The following is a 27,300-nucleotide window of genomic DNA, read 5'->3' on the forward strand; positions in this document are numbered from 1 at the left end:
TGCTAGCAGTGATTATTGTGTTCTGCTGGCTGGGAAGGTTTCCCAATAGCGCTGTGGGAAAGATATTCCCATCAACACGGACTGTGTTGATGGGGAAATCAAACAATTTTATTTCCTTCCACCTGTGGTGAAAGGAAAGAAAATTGTAAAATCTATGGCTTGCCTTAGGGTGCCAGATTACAGTGGTGTACTGGTGATTGGGTTGGCGCCATTATCGTAGTATTTGGTACTTAGGATGCAAACATTAAGACTTGATATTGCTGTTTGTGAGGTGTTAAATCACCTCTTTTTCTCTGTTGTTTTGAAAGTAATGGAGGTGACGAAAGCCTTTAAACACTGCAGCAGTGTTGATGTGTGAGCTTCAAATACATATACTGAGGGTAGCACAATGATGATCTATACCAGTGGCCGGCAAGCCGCGGCTCGCGAGCCACATGCGGCTCTTTACACGCTTTAATGCGGCTCTTGTGTGCCGGGCGCCCGCTCCCCTCCCTCCTCTTGGGCGGCAGGGACTCTGCAGCGTGATCCAAAAAAAAAAAACAGCCAGGGCAGCGCGCTCAAATGCAATGATTGGCCAGTCTCGCTGCCACTCACATCCTGATAGCCAGTGATTGGCTGTCAGGATGTGTGTAGGAGGGGCAGCATGACGAACGTGAGCGGAGTTAGGCTGCTCTCACAGTCCGCCCTGAAGACCGGAACGGCGCGGGAACACGGAGAGAGGAACGCGCGGAGCAAAGGTAAGTGAATTGACACAGGGGGGACTTGGCTTACTACTTGCTACATACTTACTACTACTATATGAGGGATGAATTAATATGGGGGATGAATTACTATAGGGGGGATGAATTACTATGGGGGATGAATTACTATATGGGGGATGAATTACTATATGGGGGATGAATTACTATATGGGGGATGAATTACTATATGGGGGATGAATTACTATGGGGGATGAATTACTATAAAAACTTATTGAAACTAAAAACAGTGTACCGTCCTATGTATTTTCAGTTTTAAAAATGTGGCTCTCAAAATAAATTTCAATCGTGGTTTTGGCGAGATTTGGCTCAGTTGAAAAAAAAGGTTGCCCACCACTGATCTATACCAGCATTTGCTTGAATTTTCTATTTTACTTCTGTATGAACAAAACTATTAGTAGGTCCTTTTTCTTATAGACACAGTTCCTGACAACAAGCGAAAGCAATTATTGAACTGTTTATGCTGTCTGGGAAATGCTACAATTGTACTAAATTCAAAAAGTATGCAGAGTTTTTTGTAGTCTACTAATCCAAACCTCAGCAAGAACATCATGAGGTAACTGGCAATGTGGTTTCTGAAATGCATGCTATCTAAATTATTTTTCATGGTTTGTTATATCACCAAGTATATTCAAACTTCCAGGGCAGTTTTAAATCTGGCGGCTGTAAGAACAGCAAGAAGTACACAGTGAACATGTTTGGTGTATTTCTGGTATGAAGTGGTCTATTGGGACACTAACCAGTTTACTTTCCTTCAGAAGAGTAGCAGTGGGAAATACTGTACCCTTGTGTTTTTTTTTAGTTTCAGTTTTTGTACTGTACATTTTGATATTTGTGCAATCTCATGGGCATTCTCTTATTTTCTGCTGACTGTCTTCCAGCCAAAATACCATAACATTGTCTGTCATAGTAGCTCCTCATTACTGATTTACTTAGTTTTCTTCTTTTTCAGAGAGAACAGCCTGACACTGTAAAATCAAATTAATCAGTGAGCACAGAGTAAACTATAAAAAAAAAGTGTTGATATACTTGTCAATTTCTGCATACAAGCTGCAAAGCTACTTATAGTTTCTGCTTTTCTCTCTGCTGTTAACTTCTTGTTGAAATAAAGAGCTTATTGTCTTGATCATTTTACTTACATTCTTTAACTGATAACGTTAAACAACTGCACGCTACAGATGAAAGTTATTCCAGTTCCTGTAGCTGGCATGGCTAATAATGTAAATAAGTTAGAGTAAACAATGCCCCAAACTCAGTGGTCAGTGGAAGAAAAAAATGTCCTAGAGTTGGCAGTCAGTGGAATTTAAAAAAAAATAATCGCGTAATGTTTGTGGTCACTGCAGAGGAATAATGTCACATTGATAGTGTAAGTTGAAGGATACATTGGTGTCAATGGGAGGAATAGTACCCCACTAATGATGTAGAATCCTCCTAGTTTAGAGTAGGCTGCTAGGCAAATTTAGTTTAGCCCCTTCGGTGAAGCAGGAATAGATTGCTTAGGGCTGCTCAGTATTTTGCAGGCTGCTGCACTTCCCCATGTCTTCTAGATATTTCTAGGACATAGTGGGATGGAGGACAGAGTCTGCAGCCTAAACATTTATGGGTCCCCAGCCAGTCCCTGGGGGGTGTGCCCACATGGTGGGAGAGCTCATAAACAGGCTGAGGTCTGAGCAGCAGGGAGAGAGAGTTCCTGGGTCCAGTTCTGCAAAAGGAAACCCCTGTTGAGGGGCTTAGCCCCTTGGGCAGAAGTCTGGCAGGAAACCAGCCTGAAGACACTGAGGTCCCAGCTAGGGTTAGCTGGGGGGGAGGGGGCTCTATTTGCAAGTCCAGTCTCTAGGATCCATTTGGGCAAGTTAAAGATCATGGGATAGAGCCAGGAGAAAGCTGTGGGAGAGAGATCAAGTTGTCCAGAGGCAGTGTGAATCGATATCGCCCTCACTGGGGAGAACTAATGATCCTGTGGTTAGGTGAGTACAAGACCCCAGTGCTACAAGTGTGATAGTGTGGTTCTTTGAGACTCTGGGAGGACTACAGGTCATAGACAGCATGGAGATCCCGTGGGACATTACTTTGTGAAAGTGTAGCCAGAACTTGAACAGTACATCTGGGAGTTGTGCAAAGCCATCAGGAGTAGTTCAGATCAGCCAGATGTTAAGCAGTCCTCAAATTGGACAGTTTTGCAGTTCCGGGGTATCCTATGCTCCCTTTCCCTGTTCAAGTTCCTTGTTCCCCAATAAAAACCTCAAGAAACCCCTAGACTGATTTTTGAGCCAGAGGAAAAATGCAAAGGATGCTGTGTGTCAAAAGAAACAATGCCATCCAGATTGATACGGTAAACATATCTTAACTATATCTCCGACTCACTTAAATAAAAGCATGGATTATAAACCTAATTACAGGAACACAGAAAAAATGGCAGTTGGCTAGTGCATTACTGCCTAAAAAGTGGCCTTTTTAGGCGGTAATGCACTAGCCAACTGCCATTTGTTTCTGTGTTAAAGGATGCTGTGTGCCTGGCTGTGTGTGTTTTAAGGGGAGAAATAGGACTATTTTTAGACATAGTGTACCAAGGGCTGCTTAAAGTGGTAGAAAAGTCTGTTTTTTAACTTGTAGCAATATTATATTATAGGCAGGCGTAATAAGGCGGAGAGAGATGGTGCTCAGTCCACTGAAATAGAGTCCTAAAAGACCATGAAGGTCAAAGTTAGTCCAAAAAGACCATGAAGGTCAAAGTTAGTCCAAAAAGACCATGAAGGTCAAAGGAGTATAAGTCCACTCAGTGGCAGCTCAATCTGTAGAGCAGGAGACAACTTTAAAACCAGAATCAAGATTGAGAGAAGACAAGCGCCATCTGAGTGTAATATGTATCTAAACCATTTATTGGGAGGTAAATATATGCACTCACAAGGAAGGATAAAAAAAGCATGTAGTGCTGTTGATATGGCCGTCATCAGTACCGGTCCAGATACCGCCAAATGGAGAGAGGCTCTGGTCCTGCTTGACAGGCTGCTCCGAAGTGCCCAGGGCTTCCTTTTCAGTGTGGAACACAGCGGTGGGTGGAAGTGACGTTCCACACTGCTTTTACAGGTTATTTCTACTTTTACAATCAAATTTGAGAAACACACAACTACATGTTTTTTGTCTGCTCCCAGTCACACAGCATACCTAAAAATAAATAATAAAAAAAATGATCTTTCTATTTGTTTTCTCAGGCCAGGCCTTGAGCAGACTGCAAGCTACTCTGGGCAATTTGAAATGAGAGGAAACGCAGTCTGTCCTCACTGACCGAGGGGACCCGCTGGGGTCGGTTTACCAAAACTGCAAAATCTGGTGCAGCTGCATAGAAACCAGATTACACATGTATTTTTTGTAGAAGGTTAACTGAACAAGCTGAAGTTAGAAGCTGATTGGCTACCATGCACAGCTGCACCAGATTTTTCACTCTCCAGTTTTAATAAACCCTATTGCATTGCCCCTCATTAACCCAAAATGAATAGAGTCAGCTTCTAGATGTTTAACCCTTTGTTAGGACAGACGGGTTGATTAAAACTGGAGAGTGCTAAACCTAGAGAAACCAATCAATTTACATTGTTTTTTTTTGTCAAAGCTTAATTGAACAAGCTAAAGATAGAACCTGATTGGCTACCATGCACAACTGCACCAGATTTTGCCTCTCGGGTTTTAGTTAACTAACCCATTGTGTTCAAATCTAGAATACAACTAGTGATGAGAACTGCCAAGACAATACAGACAGGGTTACCTATGGTAAATATTAACTCATCTACCCCCTCTGTACAGCAGAAGAAAACTTCAGTTTTGCAACTCATAAAAGAACAAGGAAAAATTTAAGCAGCAATGTTAATTTATTTTGTGAATGCGAATAAGAAAATGTAACAAATATAAAGCAGAGTATACAGGTACCGAAAATCAGCCAGTTCAGCCAGAACTGATCGACTTTTGGTCCGTATGTACTACTGTCTGTTCAACAGAAGCCAGTCTAACGATCAGCTTCTGTTGAGCAGTCATTCTGGAAAACCAATATTCGATCAGCCATTGGCTGCAAACTCTAATCTGTGTATTCAGAATACAGTAGAGTGCCGGGGAGATTTCTGCATCACACGTTTGTGTTGGTGCGATGATCTATCAGTTTTTTGTTGTTTGTTTTTTTCGTTCAAGCCGCTGATTGAATTTAAAAACACTGTATGCGCATACCCAGCTTAAAGCAGGTGTTACCCCAATTTGGCTGGAAAAGTGGAAATGCAGTTTGAAATATATTATTATCCAAAGTAAGCAGCAACCGTGAGTTTGGCCCTTGGGGCTCCCCCGGTTTGTCAGCATTCCGGGTTGGGACTGATCTGGTTTACCCCCTTGGGTTCCTTCCCTGGTTGGGTGGGAGGGGGTCCCCTCGCGGACTCAAGACTTATGACTTTCAGCTGCCGCAACCTATCTTGGGCCTGGGTGAGGGTATTTTGGTTTCCGTTGGTAGCATGGGGTGAGGGTTCCCTCGGGCTTCGGGGTGGGAGGTTGATCTGGTGGGCCCGGCTGGGTGGGAGGGGGTTGGCCCCAAGGTTCTTTGGGTTTTTATGGGAGGTCATCACAGAGGCCTCACTCCTGGGACCTTTAGTTTTATAGCTTCGGACCCCGTTCGATTATGTTTGTTGCCTTATTGCCCTTTTGCCCCCTGGGGGCTTTAGTTTCTGATGTTTTCATTTGCAGCCATGTGTCCGGTGGTAGAGCCACCCCTAACTGGTATCCTTCCTTTTGTAGGATGCGCGTCACCATTGGCGTGACACAATTGCACTATTGTATATACTTTTTATGTCTTTTTCCTTTTTTCTTTCTTTGTCTTTTTTCTCCTTTGGTTTTTTTTTTGTTCTTGTTTTCTGCAGGGTTCCAGGACGCCACGGTCCGCTCGCCATTGGAAGCGGAAATTGCTAGCTGCTTTATGGGTTTTTCTGCCGAGCGTGTTGCGTTGATATCGCCATGGCCTCGCCCCTTTTGAAAATACACTCCCAGAATGTTCAAGGCTTCATTTCGCCTCAGAAGCGGGCTAAAGTCTTTCATCACCTTAAATCGCAACAAATTGACGTGGTATGTTTACAAGAGACCAGGTTTTCGCAGTCCTCCGCTCCGCGTTATCTTTCACCTCACTATCCCACCTTTTACACGGCTTCGGCTCCTGAGAAGCGTCGGGGTGTACTGATAGCTTTTAAACGCAATCTTCCCTTTGTCTGTGCTCGGAATATAGCGGACCCCATGGGCAGGTATTTGCTTTTGCAGGGCACTCTCTGGGACCAGGAGGTTACTTTTGTCTCTTACTACGCACCCAATCGTTTTCAGGATAAATTCTTTTCGCATCTTTGCACCATTGTTTCCCGACACTCCAAGGGTCTCATTCTTGTTTTGGGGGATTCGAATGTTACTTTAGATTCCACGTTGGATAGGCGCTGTGCACGGGGGGCGGCCCCTTCCCATGACTTGGTGCTGGAGGAACGTATGCGCTCTCTTTTGCGGACAGCGGGGCTAGCGGATGTCTGGAGGGAGCTTCACCCGACTGAACGCGACTTTACATTTTATTCCAGTCCTCATGATAGTTTTTGTAGAATTGATCATATATTTATGCCGGTTCAGCAGCTTCCCTTGGTCAGGCGGATTACTATTCCCTCCTCACCTTGGTCGGATCACGATCCCTTGGTACTTCTCCTTGCCCTCTCTGGGTCAGAACGGCGCCCTTTTCATTGGCCCATCAACGATTCTTTATTGACCACTCAGGCTACCTGCCAACAAATAGAATTTTTCTTACGTACATACTTCACGGAAAACTCGGGATCGGTCTCCTCGGCAGTGCCCCTATGGGAGGCGCATAAGGCCACGATGATTCCTAAGACGAACGAGGATGTACAGGAACTGCAAGCCTTTCGGCCCATTTCTCTTCTTAATGAAGACCTGAAGATATTGGGCAAGATTCTTAGCTCTCGCATCAATAACTATTTGCGTAGCCTGGTCCACAGGGACCAAGTGGGGTTTATCCCTGGGAGGCAGGCGGGTGATAACGTTCGTAAGGTGGTCCATCTTATATATCTTCTGCAACAGCGGAAAATCCCGGGATTCTTACTGTCCTTAGACATATATAAAGCTTTTGACTCTCTATCCTGGGAATATCTGCGGTTTGTGCTGTCTCGTTGGGGTTTCGGGGATTCTATCCTTTCTTGGATTCAAGCCTTGTATTCGTCTCCTTCGGCCTCCGTTAAATATGCTGGGTATTTCTCGAACCCCTTTCCTATGGGGCGAGGGACGAGACAGGGCTGCCCTTTGTCCCCGGCGCTTTTTATACTGGTGCTTGAGCCGCTGGCTTTAGCGCTCCAGACCGATTGCAAAATATCGGGGGTTTCATACGCGGGACAGGAGTTTAAGCTGAATCTTTTTGCGGACGATGCCCTCTTGACTCTTACTAAGCCTCTGACGAAGCTTCCTAATCTGCAACAGGTTCTTGAGCGCTTCTCTTTGATTTCGGGTCTCCGTATTAACTTGGATAAGACTGTCGCTCTTAATATTACTTTGGATTCCGATTTGGTTTCACGCCTTCAATCCTACTTCCCTTATAAATGGGCTTCCTCCTCTCTTGAATATTTGGGCATCCGCTTGACCCCCACCTATGACTCCCTCTTTGCTGCGAATTATTACCCATTGCTTAGTTCTTTATCTTCTCTTCTGCATTCCTGGCAATTTCCGCACCTGTCTTGGATAGGGCGGGTTCATTCGGTGAAAATGACCGTCCTGCCGAAATCGTTATATTATTTTTGTACTCTCCCGGTGCGGGTTCCCCCTCATTTCCTTCGGTTGCTTCAGGCGAAGCTTATGCGTTTCATCTGGGCCAATAAGCACCCCAGAGTATCTAGAAATACGCTCTTTGCTCATAGACTTCAGGGTGGCCTTGGGGTGCCCAATGTAACTAAGTATTACCAGGCGAGCCAGATTGCCCCGCTGTCTATGTTGCACGCTTCCTCTGACGTCCCTTTCTGGGTCTTGCTGGAGCTACCTAACTGTGCCCCTATCCAACCGTCGGCGCTTCTATGGCTTCCCCCTGCCCTGCGCCCTATATCGCTGAGCCCAATGTTGCTCCATGGCTTACGAGTCTGGGACTCGGTACGTTACTCCAGTGGCCTGATGTCACCCTTTCTGCCTTTGCTTCCAATTGTTAACAACCCTCTTTTCCCACCGGGTTTAGATCACCCAAGGGCGTTCTCTTGGTGGGTGGCTCATGGGTTTTCGCAGGTACGACACTTTTTGGTTTCTCGGTCCTTCCCTACCTGGGATCTTCTTCGGGAGTCCCGGGATGTTCCCCCGGCGGAATTTTTTCGATACCTTCAATTGCGGCACTGGCTACTCTCGCTGCGGGGCACTTCTTCTTTTCCATACCAGAAATCGGCCTTTGAACAGCTTTGTCAGCAGCGCCCGGGCGCCCCGGGCCTTATCTCCCTTCTTTATGCAGCCTTGAACAGTTCATATGTTGTTCAGTGGGAGCGTGACCTGGGGGTGGATATGGATCCGGAGGACTGGAATAGGGCCTGGTCACTCATAGCTAAATGCTCATTCAATACCACCACGCTGGAGGCAGCCTATAAGGTATTGTTTCGTTGGTATTGGGTTCCGGCTCGTTTGGCCCAGGCTAATCCCGCTTGTAGTGATCGATGTTTCCGGGGTTGTGGCCATCGTGGCGATGTCTTGCATATCTGGTGGTCATGCCCGAGACTGGTCCGTTTTTGGTCTCGTGTATTTGGCCTCCTTTTCACGTTGTTTCATCTATCCATACGCCGGGATGCTCGGTATGCCTTGCTTCATTGCCCCATACCGGGTCTCTTTGCTCATCAGCAGAAGCTGGCGTCCTATTTGTTTCTGTCGGCCACCAGAACAATTGCTCAGGCCTGGAAGAGTCCGTTTGTCCCTTTTCAGGGGGTGCGGGATCGTATGACCAATATGATGCTTAATGAGCAGATGTCGAGCATATGCAACGACTCCCAATGTAAATTCTCGAAAATATGGGAACCATGGTTGCAATATGCCTTTCCCACGCTTCCTTTGGCTAGTATGGGGATGTACTGGCGTTAGGCACTGGCGTTTGATGGTGGCGCTCCTGGATCTCTGCCCCCTCTTCTCTTTTTTTTCTTTTTCTCTCCTCTTTCTTTCTTTCCATTTCTGTTAGTTTTTTTGGGTGATAGTTGACAGTTGCCTTTAATTGCAGTTAGAATTTCATTACCGTTATTGTAACCTATGTGCCATTGATAGCCCCTGCGTGGGTGTACCTTCTGCCTTGTTGAAGTTAGAGCACTGTTTTTCTTTTATTATTATGTTTTTTATCTTATCGGTGCAATTGATAGCCCCTGTGGGGGCATGTTTTGTCGCCTCTGTTTTATACTGCTTAAAACTAATAAAAACTATTGAAATACAAAGTAAGCAGCAAAACCTAAATACTAATAAGAAATTTTAAATTGAACTATTTGTCTCTTGTTTATCATTTCCAAAGAATGCATCAACCAGGAACTGGAAACTTTACGTTGTACAAATGCCCAATAATTCTAGTTATTTATATTTTACTATTGGGAGTGTCAAATTAAATGCATTGTCTGCTCAGTAAGCCCTGAATGCAGTACAAATTCAGTCACTTAATCACCTTAAGTGTGAGAGTTCCTAGCAGGAAGTTAAGAAGTACTAGCACATTCATAGACCTTAATTAATGTGCAGGTGTAGAGGTTGTGCTCTCAGTTCAGGTAACACACCCTTGCCCTGGATCACATTTCCTGCATGAAGTCATTGCTGACGACAATATTAGTGAAGGGGTGGGAGAATGTCCCTCTGGCATATTTGCTCAGTGGGAAAAAAAAGTGAGCTCTGTAATTATGCGTGTGATTTGGTTTCAGGCCAAGTCTGTAAAGTACACAGACACTTCGGATGCCGCCTTTTGAATACTACAGTACAGTACATCCCTTCTAGAACACAGGGAAAGAGAAGGGGAAAACCCAGGAGGTGAATGAGTGCTTCTACCTCTGTCAGAGGTCATGAGTTGTTTAGTCATCAGTCCCTGCACTCTACAGCCTTTGTGCTGGCAAAACTTCTAATGACTTAACACACGTATTTGTTTTTGTCCACACACAAAAATGTAAAACTGAGAACAGAGAATGTTATAACTATTAAAAAATAAGGAGATCTGTTTAAGTCTATGATATTTAAAGGGTGACTCCACCTTTTGTATAATTGTATTCTATTTTAAGCCAGGGCAACCAAATAGCCACTGATTTTATCCCCCCCCCCCCCATGCTAATTGCATGCAGCACAGAATTAGGTTAAGCATTGTTTCAGTGCACTAACTAGAGTTTTATAGATTTTCTTAGGTTTTTCTTTTAAATAAAAAATATATTATGATTTTCTTTTTGGGGCTGATTTATGAACAGTAGGAAAGTTTCTGTGTTGCTTAAAGCAGTCCGTCAAATGCCATCTTTAATTCAATGGTCAGAGTATGAGAGGGAGCCTAGCTAGGCAGGCCATAGATGATGCAGTTATTTTTCCTGCAACCACCGGTTGACTATGTTGATGGGGGAGCCTGCCGGGAGAACACAGTGATGATTGCTAGCTGCTATAACCTCTGGCAATATTCGCATGTAAAAATCCTGCATACTGGTTGTATCCAAGTCGATTGATGGATCGACTCGGGTACAGTCAGCCTGCCCATACATGGTTTGAATCTTGGCTAGTCCCTGCTGAACTGACAAAGATTTGAAATATCTATGGCTGGCTTTAGTTACTCTCAACCTCCATCATCTTAGGTCCTTGATTTTTTTTTTTTTTAACTTTCTTTTTAGAGAAACTCTTTGTAACCATCTTTATGTTCTATATAGTGTAGTCACATTATCTCAGATCTTCAGCCTGCCTTCTGTCTGTGATTATCCCTCCCATTTGCTATTTCAGTGCAGTAGACATTCATATATGCATGTAACCATACCTCCCTCCCTTCACTTGCGATGTAAGTGTAGTAGACCTCTATATATACATGCTATAGGTTTCAGGGAACAACCATTAAGAAATTAAAGGGGCTGCTAAATAGCTGAGAAAACTGACCTTTCTGTTTTTTTTTATATTGTAATTATGTGAGCATGTGCTTTAAACAGCTATATACATGTTGGAGTTGTTCTGAAAGATGCTTTCCTGTCCTCTAAAATTACTTAAAGGGCACCTATATAATGTATTAAAATAGAAATGAAACCACACAAGAACACACACTTAAAGGTGCCTCTTTGTGGGGCAACCATTGGATGGGAGGTGTTTCCCATAGCTCTTAGGGCTCATTCACACTTGACTTTATTTCTAACTCTTGCTAAATGCCCCTATAGCGTTTGACAGGGGTTAGACAGGTGTTTGGGAAGCGTTTTTAACGCTCCTGAAATGCTCCCCAAACCCCTTATGCGTGGTTTTGAGGCGTTTGATAGGCATTTGCCAAGCGTTAAAACCACACCACAAACGCCTATAATGAAGTTAAATGGTATTAACGCTCCTCAAATGCCTCGCAACCGTGTCGCAACCGCACCGCAAATGCCTGCGAGGCGTTTGAGGAGCGGAAACATAGATTTGAACGGGAGGCTTCAACTCCTCCTGACTCAACATGAGGCACCAGTTTTGCTGCGACGCAACGCTAACGCTTCAGTGTGAACAGCACTGTGTGCTGCCATGTGCAGAATTTTCATAGGTGTTTGAGAAGCATTAAAAACGCTTCCCAAAGGTCTGTCTGACACCTGCTGACAAAGCTAGTGTGAATGTTGCCTTAGAGGTAGCAAAAATCTAAGCCCTTGTTGGTCATGGATAGCATAGATGATTTCAAAAATAAAGTACATACAGGCATGTAGTGTCATTTGTTATAGAGTGTGTGTGTGTTTTCTATGGCATGTTCTCTTTAAGCAATAAATCCCTCTCCTTTAGCATTGAAGCCCAACTCCAGCCATATATTTTTTTCTTTTAAATAGGATTACAAAAAAGTTACAACTGCTGTCAAGTTTTTAAAGCTGTCTTTAGCCCCAATGAGGGTATTTCATCCATCCCCATTTTATACCTTCGATGCCAGATTAGTAAATAAGGTCTCATTCACATGGGTGTACTTAAGCGTATGTTTGTGCGAAGGGCTGTGTTTGCCCGTATGGTATGCACAGGTGTTCCTTGCAATTGTATGCAGGCAATCTCATTCATGTTTATTGGAACAAAATTAACAGCTGTTCTAGTGTGTGTAACCGAACGCACACTGTCAAATTATTTTCTTGTGAATGAAGTAGTAATTAAAAGAAACAAAATTATAGCTAAATTGATAGTAAAGGTGTTTTTTTAAATAACAATAAACATGTTATACTTGCCTGCAATGTCCACTGCTATTGCACACAGTGCAAACCTCTTCTGATGTTCCCTGCTGGTGCTCTTGGCTCCTCCTGCAACTGCTTTAACTGTGAAAAATATTATTTTACTTGGGTTACACATATAAATCTTTTATATTTAGTGTGTTTTTAAGCCTGAGTTATAATTTAAGATACTTCTTGGGCAGGCATATTTTGAGTATATGACCCTGCAAACGTGGTTTACCTCTCAAGCCTAAAGATATTGTGATATTCTTATTTTACCTGAATCACATGTCTAGGAGACATTACAAATGCTCCCTTTTGACTCCCTTGATTGATGCGGCCATGGGAACAAACTTTGCCCTCTTCTTTAGCTTTGTGATTATCGAAAATTGAGGATATATACACTATAAGAAAACGTTATTGCCACACATGACCACAAAAATAAGAGATTTAGAAAAACATGGCTTTATTGAATGGATTTCACTCCCTCACAGGAATATTAAATGCCCCTGCTATTGGTTAATTTACTTAAAGTGGAACTTGAGTCAGAAAATAAAGTCCTGCTAGATCACTTCAGGCTTGCCCCTTTTGCAGGTATAGCTATGTAAAACAGTACCAATTAGTGCCTATACTGTTTAAAATCCAGAAATACACGGTCTCACCCTGCTTTGCACATGCTCAGTTGATCTCTGTTTTAGGTATTTTTAGGCACTGAAGAAATTGTAGAAGCCGATCTGTTGACAGCCTTTAAGTGGAATTAAACACTCCTTTCCTTTAGAGCCAAGGATGGGCTTCAGCAAAATGGCAGCCCCCAGCAAGAAGAAACAGGAGAAATGCTGGAGGCAATTTACAGCACACACTAATTTTGGTAGCATAATTTTTACTGTGGAATGTACACTCACTAGACACTTTTATTACCTGAACCATTAATACAAGGCAGAATGGATCCATGCTTTCATATCGTTTACTTAGAAATTTGACCCTACCATCTCAATGTTGCAGCAACAAGGCTGCCCATTCTCCTCTGACATCAACAAGGTATTTTTGTCCACACAACTGCCACTCTTTTTCGGAACATTCTCTGTAAACACTAGAGATGGTTGTGCATAAAAATTCCAGTAGATCAGCAGTTTTTGGAATACTCAAACTAGCCCATCTGGCACGAACAACCATGCCACATTAAAAGTGAACTAAATTCCCTTTCTTCCCCATTCTAATGCTCTGTTTGAACTTCAGCAAGTTGTCTTCACCACGTCTACATGCCATGCCATGCCATGTGATTGGCTAATTATCAGTTTGTTTTACCAAGCAATTGAACAGGTGTAACTAATAAAGTGGCCAGTGAGTGTATGTTGCTTGCTAAAGAACGTTCATTCTTATCAAGTTGTTACGGGTAAAGTTCCACTTTAACTCTGTTACCTTGCTACTGGACCACCATGCTACCCCCTTCTTTCTCCTCTCCTCCCCTCCCCACATGTGGTGGTTTTTTATTTTTTTCTTCCCTTTTTGTTTCTTATTTATTTTCTTACACTCTACTCACTTCCTTTTGATACCCCTATAATTTAATGTTGTTACTATTGCAGAGTGTGAGTTTGCCACATCTCCTCCTTTCCACATAATCCCTCCTTGACTCAGGCACATATTATTTTTGCCCTCCCACTCAGTGTGAGGCACTAGTTAGATGTCTTTTAGGGCTGTGCTTATTTTCTCCCTGTTGTGTGGTTAAAAAGTTTAAAAAACGGAGGAAGAAAATTGAACAAATTTTGCATAAATATTTTCTCATTTCTATATAAGAAAGCTTGTGATATTTGATTGCCTATATATTTGATTTCTCAAGGTATTTTGTATACCGTACCGGGTTTTTATTTCTGCAGAAATGCATATTCTGTTTTTTTCATGTTGATAACTTTCATCTGTTCTGATTGCTGTAATATTGTGATATCTGATATTCTTTCATTGTACCAGGCTGCTTTACTTTTGACCTGAATAAGGAATTTAAAAATAATTGTGATATTTTCTGATCATTTTCTTTGATCTTTGATGCAGTCTAAAGACTAACTCACAAATCATCAGGATGCCATAGCCACATTTGAACTTGCATGCAAAACATGAGAATGCTCTGGGGGCCGTATATCCTTTTACAATCTATGTTTTTCAGGTCCTGGGATATCTGTGATTGATAGGAGATCTCAGACAACTTGTCCAGAATCTCATTTAATGTGATTATACTGTAAATGTTTTTTATTTCAAAATGTCTTTCAGGGCAGCACATGAGAGAATGCAACTCCTCCTTCTTTTGCAGGAAACACTCACTCACATAGACTTTAAATTGGAGGCCTCTCCCTACAGTCCTTTGTTATCGTGTTTCCTCCGGCCAGGTAGGAACACATAGGAACTGTGAGGACTGCGTTCTCTCAGGTGCTGCCTGAGAAAGGTCTCTGTTTTTTCCCTTTTACCTGTTTTTCTTGCAGCAAGGGTCCTCCAGACAGAATCCCAGGTGGGGGCTGTTCCTGGCAGCACTCTCCCCTTCAGGACTTGGGGAGAGCCAGTACCGCCGGGTAGCCTGTAGCCCTGATGTCCCTGTGTAGACGATGGTAGCGGCCATCTTTTTGGTGTCCAGCGGCATCTGGGCATGCCTTTGAGGTCACTTCCAGGCAGGGGTGGAGTTTGTGGCCCGCGCACGGTGTCAGTTCCGGCCACATGACGCCGGGGGAGGGGGCAGGACCCAGCCAGTGCCTATTTTTGGTTCCAGGACACTGGGACCAGGAGACACAGTCATGTGGACTGCTGCAGGCTCTGCTATGGTGCAGTCAGCAGCGTTTGCACTTCTGGGGACAAGTGGAGGCACTGGCAAAGCCCATGTAGGAGAGGGCATCCTATGGGCAACTTTTTTATGCTGGATTTCTTTATGGGGCACTGTGGAGTCTCTTCCCCCTGGTGGCTGAGGGCTTGTGCTCTGGATCCTCTGTGTGTGGAGTCATTGCACTGGTGGTGTGGGGGCTTGGGCTTTGGTTGCACTGGGTGCGTTTTGTGTTGTGTTTAGAGTCAGTCAGTGGCTAAGCAGTTATGTTTTTTTGTGCTTTGTCTTAGGCTAAGAACAGTGAAAAAGAATCTAGCAAGAGGAGATGTCTTTCATGCAAGAGTAAACTGTCAGATGCTTGGAAAAAGCCTTTATGCAAGGGGTGTGTTTCTGCTTTAATGAGAAAGGAGGCAGCTTTAACTTCTAATGATTTTCTGGCTTTCGAGAAGGCTGAGTGGACTGCAACCCTGCAGTCATTCAGAGATATGTTGGAGTGTTCCCAGAGTGCTCCCGAGTCTACCCCCAAAGCACAGTCATTAGATTCCTTAGAAGCAGAGTCAGGGATACCTTCTGCACAGGTTGCTGTCTCTCCTCCATGGTCAGAGGGAGATTCAGGGGATGTCAGGGAAGAGGTGGAAGTTTCCTCAGCATCTAAGTATAAGTTGTAGCTGAATGTTGTGGAGTATCTCCTTAAAGCGATCCACGCCAACCTAGGCATTAAGGAGGAGGAAAGAGATCTCTCCTTCCATGATAAAATGTACCTGGGCCTTAGTGAACCAAAAGAGGGATGTTTTCCTGTGCTATTGGCCATCTCAGACATGATAAAAAAGGAATGTCAGGATCCGGAAAAGAAACCGTTTTTTTCTAGATCTCACAAGAGACAGTTCCCGTTTGAAGAAGACTCCTTGTCCGTATGCAACAAAGTGCCCAAGGTAGACACCGCTTTTTCCCAAACCTCAGAAAGCACAGACTTAGCTTTTGAAGACATGGGGAGCCTGAAAGAGGCAATGGTGCTGAAGAGAGTATGACATTCCACAGTGGAGAATTTGAAGCCAGCTATGACCTTATTTTTTTTTCGTACCAGAGAAGCGTGCAAAGTTACAAGTCGCAAGGGAAGAAAAAGGTTTGGGCATCACAGAAAGGAAGGGAAAAAGGGGTCCTTTTTCGTACTCCTGCAGAGCCCAAAAAATCCCAATGACTCGCTGCTTCCGGTGGGAGGAAGATTGCAGGCATTCCTTCCACAATGAGAGAAGATCATGTTGAGCCTGTATATCTGAAATCTGATAAGCAAGGGTTACAAAATAGAGTTTGCAGAGGTTCCCCCAAGAAGGTATTTTTCACAGATATTCCAAAAAAGCCAGTTAAAGCTCTTGCTGGTTCAGGATCGGATTGTCCAAAGAGTGGTGGTTCTGGTCCTGTCAGGAGAGGAACAAATCGGTTTTATTCCCATATATTTTTGGTGAAAAAACCCTCAGGAAAATTCTGTTTAAACCACAACTTAAAACCTTTGAACAAAGCAGTGCAATACAAGCGATGTTGAATGGACTCTGTCTTTCTGGTCAGAAATCTGCCGTTTCCAGATTGCTTCATAGCATCAATCGATCTAAGGGACGCCTATCTGCACATCCCAATCAGAGAGCACTCCCAAAGATTTTTGAGGTTGGCCTTGAGGATTGGGCATGAGCTTCAACACCTGTAATTCAGGGCACTGCCTTTCAGGCTGTCATCCTCTCCCCCCCGTTTCACCAAGCTGATGGCAGAATCCCTAGCTCCCTTGAGGCTCGGAGGTGTGATGGTAATCCCCTAACTAGATGATCTTCTATTCTTGGCAAGCTCAGAAGAACAGTTGAGGAAGGACCTTCAGGTATCCCACAGCCATATGGAAAGTCTTGGCTGGATCATCAACATGCAGAAATCCAACCTGACCCCATCCAAGAATGTTTTGGGGTTCTGCATTTGTTCGGTAGAACAGAAAATTATTTTGCCAGAAGAAAAGACACAGAAAATACAGGCAGCTTTGACTCTTCTTCAGGGCAACCACCAGGTTTAAATCAGGTTTCTGATGTGAGCTCTTGCCCTTGTTAACAGCCTCCATTCCAGCAGTCCAGTGGGCAGGAATGCACTTCAAGCCCCTTCAGCTTTTCATCTTGAGAGTGCGGAACAGAGACTTGGCCACGCTGGAAAAGAAGGTGAGGGTTCCTTCCAGGGTGAAGAGATATCTCTGGTGGTGGAAGAGACAGAAAGTTCTCTCCAAACGCCCTAAGGATCCTCATCATGGAATCCATCTCCTGGGGCTGGGGAGCGCTCCTCAAACTGGAGAGAATTAAAGTCGATTGCTTTGGCTATCTTGGCTTTTTCTCAGGAGCTCTCAGGTCAGCACGTGCAGGTCTGCACAGACAACGCCACAGCGGTGGCATATGTAAAGAGGAAGGACAGCACAAAAAGCAGTCAGTTGAAGGAGGGTGAATGGTGTCTACGTCAGGAAGTTTTCCTCAGCTTAGTTCAGGAATGGGGTCAGCCGCAAATAGATCTGTTTGCAATTTGACAGAATACCAAAACTGCTCAGTTCTTTTCCCTCAACATATAAGATGGAGCAGTGGGGATAGATGCTCTCGCTCAAAGTTGGAGCTCCCAGCTGTGCTACAATTTTACCCCCTTCCAACTAATTCCTCAGGCCCTGAAGAAGGTGTAAACAAAGCACAGGTCATTTTAGTGGCTCCTTTCTGGCCGTAAAGGTTGTGGTTTGCAACACTCCTCCGTTTATCAATCAGATCATATTGGACACTTCCACTCGGTAAGGACCTGCTAATACAGGGCTCTTTGTTATCCAAAAGTGGAAAATCTGTGCCTCACAGTGTGGTTTCTGAAAGGCAACTGCTAGAAAAGAGCTTCTCAAAATGTTTAATAGACACTCCTAGCAAGTTGTACAGGGGTCACGACTGCTATTTATGGAAAAGTTGGAAGATCTATAACTCTTGGTGTCTAAAAAAAATCAAGGTCCTTGGATGATCTCACCTCGGTCCTGGAGTTTCTTCAACAAGGATCTGACAAGAAGTTGGCAATCGGCATGCTAAAAGTCCAGGTTGCAGCTTTAGGGGTCTTACTGGAGTGCTGGTTAAATCAAAAGCCTTCCTTAAATGGGATCTTTTGCTAGTCCTGCAAGCTCTAACCGAGTCTCCCTTTGAGCGTTTGGGTTGTCTGACATTGAAGTATGTCATGCTGAAGACAGTTCTATTGTGATCACCTCCTCACTCAGAATTAGTGATCTACAGAGTCATAGAGCCCTTTCTAATGATCTCACCAGATAGGACTGATCCAGCCTTCCTTCTCAACTGTTCTCAAGACATTATTTTCCAACCTTTTGTCCTAACCCCTCAGGGGAGAAGGAAAGAACTTTTCATTCATTAGATGTGAGAAGAACCGTTTTATGTTATTTTAAAGTAACTAGGGATTTCAGGAGTTCTGAATCTTTTTTCATTTTGTTTGCTGGGACTAAAAAAGGGCAAAAGGCCACTAAAACATTCATTGCCAGATGGCTGAAGATGGCAATCAAATCAGCTTATGAACTATCTGATCTTTCTCCACTGCTGGACATTCACTCTCATTCCACAAGAGCTGTAGCAGCCACATGGGCAGAGAAGCCGGTGCCACCCCAGAACAAATTCGTAAGGCAGCGATGTGGTCAAGCATGTCCACCTTTGTGCGCTATTACAGGCTGGATTTGTTGTCAGTGGGAGAGCAAGCCTTCAGTAGGAAGGTCTTGCAAGCTGTGGTCCCACCCTAAGTATTTCCTCTCATGTGCTGTCCTGAAAGATGCTTTGAGAAAATCCAAGTTAGACTTACCGGTAACTTGTTTTCTAGTAGTCTTTCAATACAGCAAAAATTGCCCGCCCTGATATTGTTTATGCTGTTGTGCTTGTTTTTCAGATGGGCCAAGGGTACTCTTCAACAACTGAGGACTGTGGGAAGTGTCCTCCAATTTAGAGTGTGTGTGGGTGTGTGTTTCCTGCGAGAGGAGGATGAGCTGCGTTCTCTTGTGTGCTGTCCTGAAATACTACTAGAAAACAAGTTACCGGTAAGCCTAGCTTGGATTTTGTGTTCATTGCGCCCTCGTCACTGGCATTGATTGACAGCAGTGAAAGCAATTGGCAAAGCCAATGAGACCAGGAAGTGAGGGGAGAAAAGAGCTATAGACAGGTACGAATGCAGGCTCAGGTAAGTAAAGGGAGAGGGGGGATACTGCTGCCTAAACATTTTTTTATCTTAACCACTTAAGCCCCAGAAGGTTTTCCCTCCTTCCTGATTAGGCCACTCTTTGCTATTTGGCATTGCGCTATTTCAACAGGTAATTGCGTGGTCATGCAATGTTGTGCCCAAACAAAATTTTTTTTTTTTTCACGCAAATAGTTTTCTTTTGGTGGTATTCGATCACCTCTAGGTTTTTAATTTTTTGTGATATAAATGAAAACATTTTGAAATAAACCCCAATATTTTCTACTTTCTATGTTATAAAACATATCCAGTAAACTCAAATTTAGTCATAAATTTAGGCCAAAATGTATTTTGCTACATGTCTTTGGTATCCCAATATGTGTATATTAATTAAATACGTTTGTGTGAAAGTTAAAGCATCTACAGACTATCGGAAATATATTGGAATTTACACAGCTTTTACTTTCTGACTGCCTATCACATTTCACACGGAGCTAAAATGCTAGGGTAGTATATAAACATGCCACAAATTTTTGAAAAGATTTTTGGTGGGTTTTTTTTTTATGAAGTTGTCATTTAAATTATATATTGCTCACGCATTCCATGGGAATATGTGGAATAACACCCCAAAACACATTCTGTTTCTTCTCTCAAGTATGGGGATACCATACATGTGAGAGACCTTTTGGCAACCTAGCCACATTCAGGCCCCCAAATCCAATGACCACCTTTAGATTATTTCCTTATGTCACTTCCTCACTAACAATCATAGTTTTGGAGGCCCTGAAATTTCAGGATAGTACAAACACCCCCCCAAATGTTCCATTTTTGGAAAGTACCCCCCTGGAATTTGATAAGGGGCATGGTGAGTATTTGCAGATATCATTTTTGTCGAAAGTTTTTGAAAAATAAAATTTAAAAAACTTCTTAAATACCTTGGAGTGTCTACTTTCCAAAAAGGGGTAATTGGGCAGGGGGGTTCTATCCTGGCATTTCAGGGACAACATTAGAAGCTTATGCCACATGTCACCCACTCTTCTAACCACTTGAAGGCCAAGTCTTTTCTGACACTTTTTGTTTACATGGAAAAACTGTTTTTTTTTGCTAGTAAATTGCTTTGAACCCCCAAACATTATTTTTTTTTTTTTTTAAAGCCAAGTCCCTAGAGAATAAAACAGTGGATGCTGAAATTTTGAAATGTCACACACTATTTGCGCAGCACTTTTTTTTAAGAAAATACATTTTTTGAATTCTAATGCACAAAAACACAATATATTGCTCAATTGTTTGATAAAGTATAAAAGATGGGGGGGGCGTGGTCTGCCGCGGCTGGAAGATGGCTGATTAGATTGAGAGCTACCGCCGGCCGGATCCCTCTTCACCGCCACGCAGAGGAGCGGGGTGAGTGCTGTCACACAATGGGGAAGACGGACTGGACATCATCCGGTGCCCGATCACGATCCCCACGGGGCCAGGGAGCGCAGGGGAGACACATACAGGAGCTCTTCCGCTCCCTGCAGCAAAGAGAGGAGCCGCAGCCATCTCCTTTTCCCTCTGCATCCCCCTCCCCCCCTCCCTCTGCTGCCACTGACATGGCTAATCACTCCTGCTCTGCCATGCACGCTGCCCTGGACACAGTGCCCCAGCATGACATCCCTTCTGTCTCCCAGTCCCTGTCCTTAAGGGATCTTCAGGCCGTGGCCGCAGACATCAAGGCCACCCTGACTGCCACGCTTACTGCCGCCCTTGGACATTTGCGTGAAGATTTACGGGCAATGGGTTCATGACTGGATCTGGTGGAATCCGCCTCCAGGCAAAACGGGTCCACCATATATACAGCAAAAATCAGCGATACACGCTTCTACTATCAGGGAATTTTACAGGCATATTGAGGTTTTAGACAACCGTGGCCGCAGACACAACATTAGAATCCGCGGTCTCCCAGAATCAGTGAAAACTACCGATATCCCCAAAGCGGTAATGGCCATCTTTAATGACCTCCTTGGTCGCCCGCTAGCAACCCCAATTGACATCGAACGTGTGCACAGAGCGATCCGCCCCAGGAGAGGAGACGCAGACCCACCCAGGGATATTGTTTGCTGCCTTGTAAGTTTTCCGCTTAAAGAGGATATCCTCAGATGTGCTAGAGACAGAAGGCATCTTTTATATGGGGGAGCAGAAATACGGCTATTTCAGGACTTATCCAGCATTACCCTACGACAACGGCACGCGTTACGACCCCTTCTGGATACGCTCCGATCACATAACATTCCTTACAGATGGAGGTTTCTCTTCTGCCTCTCTGTACAAGCTAACAGACGTTCCTGCAACTTGCGAACCCCTGAAGAATTGCCATCGATCTGTACCTCCATGGACATCCCACTGATCGACCTGCCTGATTGGTACAGCTTCATGAGATTGCCGCCAGCCCAGGATTTGAGATCTGAGGACAGCGCTATGGATTGGCATGGTCAATCTCATCGTAGGGGACGGATGTCCCCAGCGACTCCTTTGAGACTCCCCACAGGGGGCGCAACAGCCACCTTCAGCCCGACGGCCTCTCTGGCGCACAGGAAGCCACGGCGCGAACTCTAACAGTCTGTAATCCTCACTCAGTACTGCCTTTCCGGCGCATGCTTTGCCGAATGACTACGGTCTGCCACTGTTTCGCACATTTTCTCACTATTTCGCCCCGAGAGTTCCGGTTATTCACTCACTCACTGATCAATGCTCGCTGGACTTATACTTTGCTACACATACTACTCACCCGCCAAGATTGTATCCAATGCTCCACGGGATTCACCTACAGTCATTGTCCTGTATGCAATTATCGGGCCTCCACACTTCTTCCCTGCCTGCCAAGGGGATGAGCATTGACCACATTCCAATCGGCTCAACCTCCCATGATGGGGAACAGTTTCCTGGCTCCACCTCGGCTATCGTCATGAAGTACTCCGCATCCCACAGCAGGTCCTCCGCCTCCAGTTGGCTCTCGATCCACGCCTTTTCCCAGCCTTCTATATCCTCTTACCATCTGAACGCATCCTGGACGATCTCCATCCTTCAGCCTGGTCTTCCTGGCAATACCTGAACTTCGCCCTCATATCTCTGAAGACGTCCTGCTGCTCGCATGAGACTGTTCAGAAATATGCTGCTCGCCCCCCGCATGCTTCGGAACGCTGGACCCATCTTGATCCTTCGGAAGAGACCTCTGCCTAATTCGTAAAGTATACTCTATTTGAGAATGTGACAGATGCTCCATATCTCTCCTGGGGGGTGGTTTGAGGGGACGAGGATACTGAATGTTGGGATGGGTAGCAGCCTTTTAGGGGATTGTAGCAGCGATTACTGTAAACGGAGTTTAGCTGTGTGGATGAGCATCACCTCTCCCTGCCACTTGCTAGACCATCCAGACTGGAGTCATGTCTTTTCTCTGGCCTGTCTCTACTTACTAACTTGGCTGACGAGGTTAACCTGAGGGCTCTCGTGCATTTGACCACCCCCATACGCATTCTCCCTCCGCCTCCTCGTCCCCTCTATTAGGCAAATCTAAGAGGGTTAATGCTCATCCCCTCTGCTACCTTGGGGGCTTCAGATACTTAATTTGTGTTTTTTTTTTTTAATGTATATTATTTAGCCCTTTTTATACTCTCAGGTTAAATGACTGGTTTTGATCCTAAGGAGCTTAGTTGGTTACTGTTTGTTGACCGGGGGCTTATTCGCATTATGCCTGTTTCTTTCATGACTTCACCTGTTTTGCTATTGCTGACTCGTTATACTTTCGCCTTGTGATACGGTTTGCCTGTAATATTTGCGAGGGCCCTTCACTACTCTACTTTTAGTGATGAGTCCCTTACCAGTCTTGATCTCGCCCTAGCATAGGCTGTCCTTTCCAACGCATTCGTCCTATATGTGCCTGTGCACTTCTTATATACATAGCGTAGCGATGTTCCCTGTCTGGTAGCCTCCCACTCATGTTGCACCCATTCCTATCATCCAGGGCTTCACCCTCTGAACGTTACATAACACTACATCCCCCACAGAAGACCGGTGACCTATTCTATATATTTAACCCTGAGGACTCCCGGCACCATTTGCTCCCCTCGAACCCCGCATCCTCTATCTCGTTTTTCCTCTACATAACTTCTCATAGAGGACCACCGACCGGCGGCTGTTCACTTCCTGGTTCTACGCCGACCTCATTCCCCATACAGTAAGCTCAGTGAGCTTATACTGAACCCTTTATTCGGCTACTATTATTATCTCTTCTGGATTTCTTTTCTTTCCTCTTCGCGCTCTTCTCCTTTTTCCCTGATCTTTTCTTCTCTCCTTGTTCTTTCTCCTCACACGTGGAGTAGCGGGTCTGTTCCTCAAGCCGTCTACTACCTACAGTGGGGATCAAAAGTTTGGGCACCCCAGCTAAAAATTTGTATTAATGTGCATAAATAAGCCAAGGAAAGATGGAAAAATCTCCAAAAGGCATCAAATTACAGATTAGACATTCTTATAATATGTCAATAAAAGTTAGATTTTATTTCCATCATTTACACTTTCAAAATAACAGAAAACAAAAAAATGGCGTCTGCAAAAGTTTGGGCACCCTGCAGAGTTAATATCTTGTACTGCCCCCTTTGGCAAGTATCACAGCTTGTAAACGCTTTTTGTAGCCAGCCAAGAGTCTTTCAATTCTTGTTTGAGGTATCTTAGCCCAGAAATCTCAAAGAACTGGAAGACTTTTATAAGGAAGAATGGGCAGTCTGTCACGCACTGCTCTTTTAAGGTCTATCCATAGATTTTCAATTATGTTGAGGTCAGGAGATTGTGAAGGCCATGGCAAAACCTTCAGTTTACGCCTCTTGATGTAATCCCCCGTGGATTTTGAGGTGTGTTTAGGATCATTATCCATTTGTAGAAGCCATCCTCTCTTTAACTTCAGCTTTTTCACAGATGGCATCAAGTTACCATCCAAAATTTGCTGAAATTTTATTGAATCCATTTTTCCTTCTACTCGTGAGATGTTCCCTGTGCCACTGGCTGCAACACAACCCCAAAGCATGATTGATCCAACCCCATGCTTAACAGTTGGACAGAGGTTCTTTTCGTTAAATTCTATGCCCCTTCTTCTCCAAACATAACTTTGCTCATTCCGGCCAAAAAGTTCAATTTTAACCTCATCGGTCCACAGAACTTGTTTCCAAAATGCATCAGGCTTGTCTATATGTTCATTTGCAAAGTTCAAACAATGATTTTTGTGGTGAGGACGTAGAAGAGGTTTTCTTCTGATGACACTTCCATGAAGACCATATTTGTACAAGTATCTCTTTATAGTGGAATAGTGTACCACAACTCCAGTGTCTGCCAGATCTTTCTGGAGGGATCGTGCAGTCAAACGTGGGTTTTGAATTGTTTTTCTCACAATCCTGCGAGCTGTTCTGTCTGATATTTTTTTTGGTCTTCCAGATCTTGCTTTAACTTCCACTGTTCCTGATGACTGCCATTTCTTAATTACATTCCGAACAGAGGATATTGACATCTGAAAACGCTTTGCTATCTTCTTATAGCCTTCTCCAGCTTTGTGAGCGTCAACTATTTTCAGTTTCAGTTTTCTAGACAACTGCTTAGAAGAACCCATGGTGCTGATTGTTGGGGCAAGGTCAGATGAGTCTGGGCATTTAAAACCTTTGAGATTGACATCACCTGGTCTTCCCAGACGATGATTGAGAACAATCCATGACACTGGCAGGTATCAGCTTGGCAAAGGGGGCAGTGCATGCTATAAATTCTGCAGGGTGCCCAAACTTTTGCAGACACCATTTTTTGTTTTTTGTTATTTTGAAAGTGTAAATGATGGAAATAAAATCTAACTTTTGTTGACATATTATAAGAATGTCTAATCTGTAATTTGATGTCTTTTGGAGATTTTTCCATCTTTCCTTGGCTTCTTTATGCACATTAATACAAATTTTTAGCTGGGGTGCCCAAACTTTCGATCCCCACTGTATACTCCTCCTTTTCTTTTTTCGTAATCTTGATTCCTTTTTCCTCCCTCCTCCTATTCTTCCCTCCTCTTTCTCCCCTCCTCTTTCTCCCCTCCCCCCCCCCTTTCCCCCCTCCCCTCTCTCCCCCCCTTCCCCCCCCCCTCTCCCCCCCCCCTCCTTCCCCTCCCCCCCTCTCCACCCCCCCTCCCCCCCCCCTTTTTTTTCTTTCTTTCTTTTCTCCTCCTCTCTCCCACCTTCCTGATCCTCAGTACACTGAGGCATCTGACTTAGGCAACACTACCCAGCTACCATGCTTTCCTCTACCTCAACGACGGGACAATTGTCTTTGAAACTTCTCTCACTCAATGTCAAGGGTTTGAACACACCCGAAAAGCGTTCCATGCTTCTCTCCTACTTATACAAACAGAAAGCAGATGTGGTCTTTCTGCAAGAGATGCACTTTCGCCAAGACTCCATTCCCAAGCTTTATAATTTCCGCTTTTCCACGGTCCTTCATGCCACCAACCCTCTGGCCAAATCAAAGGGGGTGGCCATATCGTTCGCCAGACACCTCCCGTTCCATGTAACAGATTCCCTGGCGGACCCCGAAGGTAGATACCTGTTTATAAAGGGAGTCTACGCCAACAGACCTATCACATTTGCTAACGTTTATGCTCCCAATACTAAACGGGTCTCTTTCATGCGCTCACTCTCCTCTGCCCTAGCTGCTTTCCAATCGGGGGTGCTGATACTGGGCGGCGATTTGAATGTCCCTTTGAGCCCTCTGTTAGATTCCTCCTCGGGATGTTCTTTTTTACCCTACAAGGCTCTTCAGCAAATACGTATTCAACTCCAACACCTGCAACTACACGACTTCTGGCGTACCCTCTACCCTAACTTTAAAGACTACACTTTTTTCTCTCCTCCACACAATAAATACTCTAGGATAGATTACTTTTTCTTGTCGCAATGAGATCTCCCATTCCTCCACGCTGCTACCATAGAACCGATGGTCCTTTCCGATCACCACCCCATCACCATGACATTACGGTTTCCCACCACACACTCGCGCTCAAAATATTGTTGTCTAGATGCTTCCCTTCTTGCGGATGCCGCTATCGAACAAGAGATCCGCTCTAATATGACTGAACATTTCTCCTTGAATAGCTCTTTGGACACCTCACCCCTCACGCAGTGGGAAGCCCATAAGTGTGTCATCCGGGGTATCCTCATAGCCAATGCGACAAGATGTAAGAGAGTCAAACAGGAGCGTCTGAAGCTCCTCATAGATCCACTCCTTGGAGAGAGCACATAAGCGGACTCTGGCTGCGTCAACCCTTTCAGAACTTACGAATACTCGCACACGACTTCTCACGGAACTGGGTAAGGTAGTTAGAAAAAAATACATTCTTTCACAAAAGCTGTACTACGAATTCGCAAATAAGAGCGGGAAGTTTCTAGCCAGAGCGCTTCGTGAGAAACGAGCTAGCATGACGGTACATAAAATCAGAGGCTCGGATGGCACTGAGGCTACATCTAACCCCGATATTGCCTCCCACTTCGAACGCTTTTATAAATCCTTATACAATCTCCCTCCGGATGTCCCCCTATACACACAGACAAAGCCAGAGCTTCCTTGATCTCCGAATTCCTCCATCTTTACGGTCCAGCTGCCCTCTCTGAGGATTTGGTTCACGCTCTGGAAAAAGACCCGACCTTAAATGAGTTGCAGTCCACGATAAAACAGATGAAACCGGGTAAGAGTCTGGGCCCTGATGGTTTTACAGTTGCCTATTACAAATCTTTCCTAGATATCCTGGGTATTCCATTTCTTTCTGCTTTTAACACTCTTTCTCAACCTTCCCGGTCGCAAAACCGCTTTTTGGAGGCTCACATTACAGTTATCCCCAAAAGCAGGAAAGATAATACCCAGGTTTCTAACTACAGACCCATTTCCTTGCTGAACGTAGACATTGTTATTCGCGAAGATCATTGCTAATCGCCTTCTCCCCTTGCTTCCCTCTCTGATCAACCCAGACCAAGTGGGATTTGTCCCTGGGAGAGAAGCAAGGGACAATACCATTAAGGCCCTTAACCTCAACCATTGGCTCCGTAAGTCTAACTCTCCCGTTTTTTTTCTCTCCTTGGATGCAGAAAAGGCCTTTGATAGGATTGCA

At 44.4% G+C, this 27,300-nt stretch overlaps 1 protein-coding gene and 1 pseudogene across 1 annotated transcript in view; both read left to right on the top strand.

The window, feature by feature from the left end:
* LOC149461314 (uncharacterized) overlaps positions 1–15,961 on the top strand; it is a 33,374-nt pseudogene extending 17,413 nt beyond the window's left edge.
* SPIDR (scaffold protein involved in DNA repair) overlaps positions 1–27,300 on the top strand; it is a 770,885-nt gene that overhangs the window by 283,632 nt on the left and 459,953 nt on the right. The window lies entirely within an intron of this gene.

This window comes from Staurois parvus, unplaced genomic scaffold (assembly GCF_062004578.1).
Source record: "Staurois parvus isolate SC_StPar_1 unplaced genomic scaffold, SC_StPar_1.0 ptg000205l, whole genome shotgun sequence".
In the NCBI taxonomy this organism is placed as follows: Eukaryota; Metazoa; Chordata; class Amphibia; order Anura; family Ranidae; genus Staurois; species Staurois parvus.